Here is a 10,691-nt window from a genome sequence, read left to right on the forward strand (position 1 = left end):
AGTCATCTTGTGGATAGTATTTGTTGGATGACTATGACATCCAAAAATATAAAAAGAAAGAAAGGAACAAAAGAATGTAGGAAATTCAACTTAACAAGTGTCTATAGGAATAGCTGTGAATGAAAACACGTTGTGGAAACCTCCAGTTGGTACGACTGTTGGCCACAGTGTAGAACCTGGATTCTTCTGCTCTTTGCTACTATAACCTGATACTTACTCTTGGCTATCTTGTGAGAGAAAGGGGGTTGCTTTGCTCACAGTTGTAAAGGTCTAGAATCTGGATCAGATGGTCCCATTAGTTTGCGCTCTGGCAAGGCACCCTGGCTATATGATATTGAAGTGGATGGGGTCATAACTTGAGCCTTTGTGAGAAGAAGAAGACAGGGATCCCAGGAAGGTAACTACGTTGATCTCTTATGGTAACCCTCTCCAAAGATCTAGCCTGGGTTCCATGAGGACTATACTAACTTACAACTGCTGTGCCTGGAGACCTAGTTATTTTGCACTAGTGCATGTCTCCTAAAGGTTCTATACGACCTCTCAGTACTGGAAGAACCAGCTTCCAACACATGGACCTTTACGGAACATTTCCCAACTGCATCCACATTGTTCAGAGCTACAAGTCTGAATTCAGAGGTATAGACCACCATGGGTAGCTCTAGACTTGCCTAGTTCACCAAGGGTGTGAACCCAGACAGTGAGTGTTCACAATGTACAGGCTTGGGTGGATCCATGGTTCTCCAGTTGGTGCCGAGCCAGATTAAGGAACATGAGAGAAGAGGTGCCAACCTTCAGGACCATGGCCTCTCCATATGCAAGAGTCACGCTAAGTCAGTTCAGCAAAACAACCAGATAAATCTGCATTCTTAGACTTCTCTGGTTGGGGGGAACCATAGAGCTACAAAGCTGGAAAGGCCCAAGGTAGAGACCAGCCTGCACTGCTCTGCATCTCCCTTCAAAAATATGGAGACCCAAAAATCGCTCATCGACTCTCAAGATTGTTTGATAAATGTTTTTAATACCAGTGTTCTTTCCAGCATTTGAAATACCTCTGAATATACAAATCCAGCAGAAGAGGGGGCTAGGAGCAATGAACCTGGGGAGGCTGGGTAGACAGAGCCAAATAGGAGGTAGATGGTGAAGTAGACAGAGAGAAAGATGTACATATGTGTACTATGGTTAGTCTCAGTTATGAACTTGAGGAGATCTAGAATCATCTGGGGGAGGGGACAAGCCTCTGGGCATGCCTGTGGGAGATCTGGGTACATTCATTCATCACTCTGCTCCTGGGCTGCAGTTGCAATGTGACCCACGGTCTCCAGTTCCTGCTGCTGTGATTTTCCTACCTCAATTGATAACTACCTTGATAACTTCCAACTGTGACCCACATAAATGATCCTTAATGTTTGTTAAGTTGCTTTTGCCAGGACACTTTATCACAGCAATAGGTGAAGTCACCAAGACAGCATGTGTACGTGTATACGTGTGTACCTGTGCCACTGCCTGGCTGCCTCTGGGCTGTTAACTGATGGAAGACTTGGTCTAGTAGCAGAGAAAAAGCAGCAATACCAGAATGGAAAGATAAAAGGAGATTCGGCTCTGGAATGTGCTTAACCTTGGATGTTGCTGAGTTTTGTTATTACTGTTATATAAATGAGAACAGTATTATATACATTTATATAAACTATTATATTAATGAGCATTAGAAGGCTCATTCTTTGTATTTACTGGCTCATCTTCAATCTGGTCAATGTCCAAAACTGCTGGCTTCCAGTTCCCTGCAAGTAACTTTAAAAACTCCAAATTGATACTGTGTTTCCCTCCCCTCCCCCCTTCTACATTTGCTACAGTTGAAGAATCTGAAATCCTACCGAGAAAGATCCACTGTTCCTGACCAACTTTTGGTCTTCAGAATTTCTCAGCAAGGGATAAATACACCCAGGAGTCCCTAACACCTTAAACCTGTATCCCTTAATCCCTCCTAGAGAAGACTGGCCGCTTAGCAGAGCGTCAGCTCAGAGTAATACCAGATAAAGAAGGGAAAAGGCCACTGAAAGTTACCAGGAAGAAAAGCATCTACTTTGCTTTTGTACAGAACGGGTCTTGCTAATGTGAGGACAGTGGTTATGCACCAAGCCATCTCAGTTCCTTCTGCACAGGGAAAGCCATGTAAAGACTTCAGATACAACCAGGGCAATGGTGGCACAAGCCTTTGATCCCAGCACTTAGGAGGAAGAGGCAGGCAGATATTGCTCAGTGAGTTTGAGGATAGCCTGGTCCTAGGCTACACAGAGAAACCCCGTCTCAAAACAAAACAAAACAAAACAAAACAAAACCAAATAAACCTTCATGTCCAGTTTGGGGCTATTACAGAAGACTTGACTTATACACCAAACAATTGCTTAGTCCTTACTATGTCATCTGCCAGAGTGAACAAAATGAGCCAGACTTCTCACCTCATAGGCTGACTTTCCACTGGGGGAGGGGGAGATCAAGGTGTGTGCCAAATAATAACAAGAAGAGTGATACATGGAGCAAAGGAAGGGGTAGAAGTCTGGGGGATAGGGCAGCCATCCACATCACTGGTACCAGTACAGCCCAGAAGAGAAAGTAACAAAATGAAATGCATGTTGGTCAAGAGTAAGAAGACCTGAGAAGGAACACAAAGGACCCAAAGCAGAGGCTCTCTTTGGAGAACACTGGCGAGGTCACTGTGGATGGGGAGGGGAGAAACCAGAAATGTAGGCAGTGGGACACAGAAATCTTACAATGTCCGGTCTCCAAGGTGTTGGCTAACAGCTGCCCTTACTGAGAGTGTGATGATGGATGTGGGTTCTGGTAGAAGAGTCAAGTGATTTTAGGCAGAAAAAGAATTACATAGACTCAGCATTAGGGAATGGGCAGATGCTTCTTCTAAAAAAAACAAAAGTTATTGGGAGTGTTAAACAACTCAGAGTGTGAGATCCATGTTACCTTCCCATATCTGAGAAATTTTAAAATTCAGGGAAGTCATTAAGTCCATCGGATTCCTAAAGTACTGGGTAGGGAATTATGGGCATAAAGGCTGTATTCAAACTAAGCGTGGTGGTGTTTACACATGATTGCAGGGCAAAGGAAGCTTTGGCAGTAGGATCATGGCTTCCAAGCAAGCCTGGGAAATGAGACCCTGTTGGAGTACAGAGGGAAAGGGAGAGGGGAGGGGAGACCTGGGAGACTTATGCAAATAGTCAATAAGTACATACAACAATGCTGGAGATACGAGCCACGTGGGAAATGCAAACCCAGCCACAGTGACTTACTACTCACTCTATACCCACCAGAGAGGCGAAAATAAAAAGTCAGTAACAAGTGGCAAGACACGAAGGAAGTGGAACCCTTGCTCGTTACTGGCAGAAGTGTAAAACAGAGCAGCCGCTTCAGAAAACATTTTGGGTGCTCGTCCAATGGTTCAACATAGAGTTACAGTATGAGCTCATGATGGTGGATAAGCACCCAAGAGAAAGGAGGCATATGCCCACACAAAAGCCTGTGTGCAGATATCCACAGCAATGCGATTCACAGAGGCCAAAAGGGGGACATGCTCCAAGTACTATCAGATTAGTGTATAAAGAGTTGTCATGGGAGGGGGGATGGGATAGGGGGGTTCTGGGGTGGGGGACTGGGAAAGGGGATAACACTTGAAATGTAAATAAAGAAAATATCCATCATCAAATGGCTGATTAAAATAAAGATATATCAAACATGCTTAACCATCCAAAAAAGAAAAAAAAAAGAGTTGTCATTCCACATGATGGGAGATTATCCATCCATAAAAAGGAAGTGCCAATACTTTATGTCATGTGGGCAGGCCAAGTCAACATTCTGCGAAGGGTAGGAAGCCAAACACAAGGGACAAAGACTGCATGGCTCCACTTATATGAAATATCCAGGAAGAATAAACGGGGGCCACCCTGATCTGAAGTGAGCAGTGCTGAAAGCCCTTGATTCTGCCATCTGAAGTTCCTCCTAATGGACAGCAAACACCAAGCACCATGAGACTCAGGAGTGCGATCATGAGCCTCACCATCCACCAGTGCAGTCCTCCCAGGGCCAGCTGGCTTCTGCTTCGGCAGGCAGGTGCTGTCTTTGGCTGTGACATACAGCACTACCTTCCAGCAGCCAGCCAGGGAGTCCGGGATCGTCCATCTACTTTCCTGCAGGAAAGGCACGAGCCAATCGTTTCCCTCAAGCTCTGTGGCTTTCTGTAGAGAATGCAGCTGGCAGTGACAGTGTATCTTCAGTCGAGTCCTGAAAATGTTGAAAAATCAAAAGAGAAACATCGTAAAACCAGAGAAATAAAAAAAAAAATTCTCAGAGATTGTGGAACATGGGGTTGATAATGTAGCTTCTAAAACAGCTCCTGCTATAATCACTGAGGCAATAGTTTGGAAGCAACCACCAACTCATAGCTTGCAAAGGAGGGGAGCAGGAGAGTCAATGTGTTACCTTCCCTGCCTCTGCTAGTGCCTCCCAATGGCTGCACCCACCCAGGAGCCAAGAGGAAATGGAGCCTGTGTATGTCCCTTCCCTATTGACTATTTTCATGAGAGCAAAACAGGGCAGAAGCAGAGAACAGACCTGTTGGACCAAAGCAGAGTGTCTAGTTCTGCCATGTACTGCTACGGCATTTGGAAGTCATAAATGGGTCAAGAGCACCCAACACATCGGTGAGTCCGACCTTGTACACAGCATACTAAAATGAAGATGCTTAGTTGGAAAGATAAGTCCAGCCACTTAACAAGACAGTTATGATTACAAAAGAGAATATATGTTCAAGTAAGCAGGGAGGGCCAAAGAACTCAAGAGAACAGAGAACCCCTTTGTGCAGTGGGTGATGAAAGAAGCAAGAGGTCATAATTTCATTTGCTGTTGGCCAAATGTCAAGGCTCACACACAAAAAGTACAATGTGATATTTTAAATAGACCATGGAGATAGACTCTCTACTCAAAGCAAGGGGAAACTGGCTGTCTCTACCGTCTTCTCTGGCTGGCCCAGAACTCATTGAGTAGAAGAGACTGGCCTGGAGCTCACTATATAGACTAGGCTGACCTTGAACTCACAGAGATCCATTTGCCTCTGTCTCCTGAGTCCTAGACTGAAGGTGTGTGCCACCACACCCACCTGTTATGGTATCTTCTGAACTTGAAGATTTAAGTCTTACTTTGTATTGACTCTTGAAGAGTCTGGAAGGGACTTGAGATATGCTAGGACCAACCATAACGTTGGAGGGGGGTTATAACTGAAAGCCCACTTATTGAACAGCACCGTGGAAGGGACATAGTTAGGTCAAAATCCTTTTGTTTAGTTTTTGTTCTTGTTTTTCAAGACAGGGTTTCTCTGTGTAGCCTTGACTATCCCATAACTCGCTCCATAGACCAGGCTAGCTTCAAACTCCCCCTGACTCTGCCTCCTGATTGCTGGTATTAGTGTCGTGTACCACCGTACCCAGCAATACCTATCCAAGATCTAGAGGAGTAGGTGGAATTGAGAAGAACCAAGAGTATTAGAGGCAAGAGGCTGCCATGACAAAGGCAGTGGGAAGAAACACATTCGGGGGCTGTGTCAGACAATCCTAAAAAAGACAAACCAGGGCTAAGTTGCGGCAGGACTCGACTGCCAGATCAACAGCTCCACAAGCAGCCTGCCTGAGGGAGGGAACTTCTGCTTGAGAGTGGAGCAATGTACCAGCCTATCAGAAATGTTGGCTAGGACACTAAGCTAGCTGATGTGTGCAGTGCAGACTAGAGGATGAACGGATGACCCAGGATAAAGTTAAAGAGCTGTTCTTGAGGTTCTAGATCAGGGCTTTCGAGTGATGCCCAGACTGGATTATGAGACAGTCAGCTTATTGGTCCTTGAGTCCATTCATTAGTACAGCCCAGTGGGCGGCATGTGGATGGGCTCAGAGCCATTTCTCTCCAGCCTTGACATGTCTAGTGTGCTGAATAAATAATGCTGTTTTCTGGATGTGCCACAATATGGCATAGCTGCAAAGCACTGTTGTGAAGGGATGATTACACCAATTGTGGTGAAAGAATACACAGTAAGAAATGAAACCCAGTGCTTGACTGTCCCAGCAGGAGAGACCCGCCATCCACATGGTCACCTTATGACTAGAGGAAAGATCTGGAGCTCAGAAATGCCCGGGAGTGTAGTTGGATGACAGCTACTAAACTGGCATCTCAGAAGGAGGAGTCTTTGAAGACAGGGGAACAAGATAACTTTCAGGGTTCAGGAAGAGCTCCTAATATCTCTGATGACCTAGGACACCGAGAGTGAGTTGGGTGCAGGTAGATTTAAAACTTTCTTTTGGCTGTGAATAGATGGCACCTTTCTGATCGCAATACACTTCAAGCATGTGCAGTCCACCCACATGGAAGATGGTGCCTCCACCTCCTTTGCCTTTCCCCAAGAGGAGACCCAGGGTAGTTACCTCCCCTGTGCAGACTGGGGCTCCACTTCTAATCAGCATCTCCAGACCATGCAGTCACAAGGAAAGCCGCTGCCATCTCATACCTGAAATAGGTCATGGCACTTTTTGCTGGTGTGGTCAGATCGGCGTTTGAAGTCATTTAACATCTTTTCTCTTTCTAATTAATTCACTCCATTCACCCTAAGCCTCACACTTGGCAATGTCTTGGTACTATTGTTTTGCCTTTCTTTCTCTCTCCCTTTCTCTGGTGTTAGACAATTGATGCCCCTTCCATTTCTCCTCCTCTGGGAAGAATAAAGAAGCCAGTATTGAGGCCACAGAGCTAGTTAACAGGACTCAGTATTGACCTACAGAGAAGCCTCAATCTGGGATACTAAAAATGACCCTAGACAGAACATGTTCAGATCATGCTGCCCTGGAATCACAGGGAGATAATGTAGATTTTTATATTATGCATAAGCTGCATTTGTGGATGCTGGCTTTATGTTACTTAATTTCTCCATAATAAATAAAAACCCATGTGTTCACTGTTTTAGATGCTGGTAGTAAGAAAGTTTATCTCTGCTGACAGATGGCTATGCTTCCTCTCCTGAGCTAATGCAAACTGTGTAGCTCAGGGTGTTTCTTTTTATACCTTGGAAGTCAATGTGTTCAGAATTAAGCGGTGTGCTTATCTGCATCGGTTTTAGAATAAACTCCCCTTTGTGTTGTGGATTTCATTCTTTTATATTTGCTCTTTTAAGCTTTACTTTTATAAAGTTGCTTTTCTCTTTACCTTGGTTTCTTTGGGTTTGTTCCTGAAAAATATTGGGGGCAAGGGGATGTATGGTTGGATAGATAGTTGGACAGTTGGATAGATGGATGGATGGATGGATGGATGGATGGATGGATGGATGGATAAATGGATGGATGGATGGATGGATGGATGGATAAATAGATGGATGGGTAGGTGAATGGGTGGGTAGATGGATGGATGTGTGGATGGATGGATGGATGGATGGATGGATGGATGGATAGATATGTGAATGGATAAATGGATGGGTAGGTGAGTGGGTGGGTGGGTGGGTGGATGGATGGATGGATGGATGGATGGATAGATGGATAGTTGTGTGGATGGATGGATAGATGGATGGATGGATGGATGGATGGATAAATGGATGGGTAGGTGGGTGGGTGGGTGGATGGATGGATGGATGGATGGATGGATAGTGTGGCAGTTACTCCCATTGTCAGCTTCACTGGATTTATAATCATCTACCTGACATGCCTCAGGGCATGTCTATGAGAGTATTTCCAAAGAAGTTTTATCGTAAAGAAAAGAGCTATCCTGAATGTGGACAGCACCATGTCATGTGCTTAGGCCCAAGACTTAATAGAAAGGAGGAAGCATGGAGTAGAAGGTTTGAACATCAGGATCCATCCCTCTTTGTTCCATGAGCAGATGGACTGCAGCCTCCTGGCCCCACAACATTCCTGTTGGCATTTCTCCCCTGTCATGACAGGCTTCCCTCCCTAAATGAGAACCCAGATAAACCCTTCCTCAAGTTGCTTCTCTCAGGTATTTTGCCACAGCAATAACAGAAGCAACAAATCCAGATGGCTATATGAGAGACGAATGAATAGCTACATACAACAGTTTGACTCAATTGTTAGCAAGAGAGAAAGATTGCCTCCAGCAAAATTCATCTTCTTATGATCTTCCTTTACACTCTAATACCAACTTAGAGTGTTTGCATAAATATAACAAGCTTAGCAGGGCCTGGCAACACACATCTTTAATCCCAGCACTCAGGAGACTGAGGCAGTAGTATCTCTGTGCCTTAGAGGCCAGCCTCGTCTGCATAACAAGTGTCAGACCCGCCAAGGGTCTCAATAAGATAAGACAAAACACATTTAGGAAGTTTTCCTTCAGTTTTCTAATTTGTCCAATGAGAGGAGCTGCATTTCCAACATCATACGGTTGTCCTGAGGTTTAGTTTGATACATTGTACATGTGCTTGCTGAATGTAATCCCCCTAGAACAGAAAGTTCAAGGAATGCTGGCTGTTGCTATCACTCGATGCTGTAACCCTTCTCTCGTCTACTCTTAACAGTTTCTGCTTCAGGTACTCGCCGCTTCATGCAATGACTTTCAACTCTATCTGAAAATTAAGAATCTTAGAGGTAAATGTATTAGCTTATTCACCCCCCTGATTTTGCCAATACTAACTAGAAAACTTAACAAGAGAGATGGCACCTTTCTGGTCACACAGTTCCAAATGGGGTTTTCAGTACCTTGGGGGCTTAATTATGTTTACGTGTGATTCATGAACTATTGGGCATTTCAATTCTTTAATGACTATATTTGAGAAAGGAACCCATGTTGTGACTACTGATAGAGTGATTCTGATGGCCGGGGAGAGGGGTGGGTAATAGCCTGTTGGTAGAGACTTCTTCAAGCACCTCTGGAACTGCACCTCATCCTAGGGAGATGTGCTTCCATCTAGGTAACAAGCTGAGAAGAGGGGAGATAATGAGCTTTATGCCAAGTGACCTAAGTGCAAGGACAGAGGCAGCCCTGAGTGAGAACACAAGCTGCTGCAGATCAGTAAAACTGCTACGCATTAGGAGGTAAGCATATGTGGCTGTGAGATCCCTGTGTGCAAACAGAGTCAGCCACCCTTGTTCTTCTGCAGCCCGCAGCTAGCATTAGCCTTCCAAGAGTTGGTGGAGTCACTTAAAGGGTAAGCTTCTCTTCCCAGCCTCCACCTCGGACCCTTCAGCAACCTCGATGTTGATGCCTAAGAAGAATCAGCATCTATGAACTCCTTTTTAAGGAAGGCGTGATAGTTGCCAAAAAAGATGTCCACATGCCCATACACCCCAGCTGGTAGACAATCATGTGCCCAGCTTTCATGATGTAGGCCATGCAGTCTCTCAAGTCTTGAGGCTGCATGAAGGAGCAGTTTTTTTCTGGAGACATTTCTTACTAGTACCTTATGAACGAGGGCATCCAGATTACCGGCACTTACTTCCAGACAGGCTGGCAGGCCTCGGCCAAAGGTCCAGAGGCTGAGCTGCCTGCAAGATTCACAAGAGGGGAGGCAGGCAGAGACACCTGCAGGAGTGCTCTGCCCCCCCCCCCCGCCGGGGGGTGGGGGGCACTGACAAGAAAGCCGAGGCTGGGGCAGGCTCAGCAACTGAATTCCAGTTTAGAGGTGGCTTTGGTTGTAGATGTGGTCAGTCACCTCAGTGAAGTTGGAGATTGTGTTGTATTGAATAAGCTTTAAATAACAAAAAAAAAAAAAAGGAGTAAGCTTAGGGAGCTGGTGGGTGTGCTGCGCACAAAATGGGTATGCTGAGCTCAGCAGGAGGGGCACACATCTGTGAGTCTCCTGGAACTTCTCCAAGTACTTTGGAGCCAAGGGCTACTTTGCAAGGATTTAGAATATTGCAATACTGTAGTAGCGAGTTAGCTAGCCAGTAAACGTTGAATATTCATGATCATGCAATGTCATTTGTCTCCCTGGGTGCCTTGGGCTGGGGGAGATCTGAGAAAGGCCCACAGGTCAATAGAATGCAGGCTTCTGTTTTGCAGACAAGAGGGCTTTTCCTCTGCACCTGTTCCAAGTTTAGGTTCCTGCTTTCCTTTCCTTGCAAGTCTGATGTGCCTCCTGAAGGGCTCCAAAAATGTTAATTAATACCTTACCCTTAATAATGACCTTCAGATCCCTTAGTGTGGCACGAAGAACCCCTTTGTTAATGTCCCAAGACTCAGTCTCCTGGGGATTTCAGTTTAGATTGATTGATTGGATGAGGAAATGCATTGGGGATGAATCTGGGGCCATGTGCCTGCTGGATGTTCACAATTAGAGTGGAAAATGCTTCTCCCAAGCTTCTGTATTTGAACACTTGGTCTTCAGCTGATGGCATGATTTGGGGATGGGGGACATGACAAAACACCATGACCAAGGCAACCCACAGAAGAAAGTTCTTTAATGGGGTCTCTAGTTTCAGAGGGCTTACTCATAACCATCACTGCCGGGAACCTGGTGGCAAGAGGATAGACATGGTGTAGGAGTAGTAGCTGAGAGCTTATATCTCACCCACAACCATGAGGCACACAAAGAAATGACTGGGAATGGTGTGGAGCTTTGAAACCTCAAAATCTACTCCTAATAACATGCCTCCTCCCACGAGGCCACAGCTCCTTATCCTTCCCAAATAGTTCTACTAACC

The 10,691-nt window shown here is 45.4% G+C and overlaps 1 pseudogene; it reads left to right on the forward strand.

Annotated features, from left to right (window-relative positions):
- Positions 1-9,243: 9,243 nt before the first annotated feature.
- LOC110311052 lies at positions 9,244-9,708 on the forward strand (annotated as a pseudogene).
- The last annotated feature ends 983 nt before the right edge of the window (positions 9,709-10,691 follow it).

Source organism: Mus caroli, chromosome 15 (genome assembly GCF_900094665.2).
Source record: "Mus caroli chromosome 15, CAROLI_EIJ_v1.1, whole genome shotgun sequence".
Classification (NCBI taxonomy): Eukaryota; Metazoa; Chordata; class Mammalia; order Rodentia; family Muridae; genus Mus; species Mus caroli.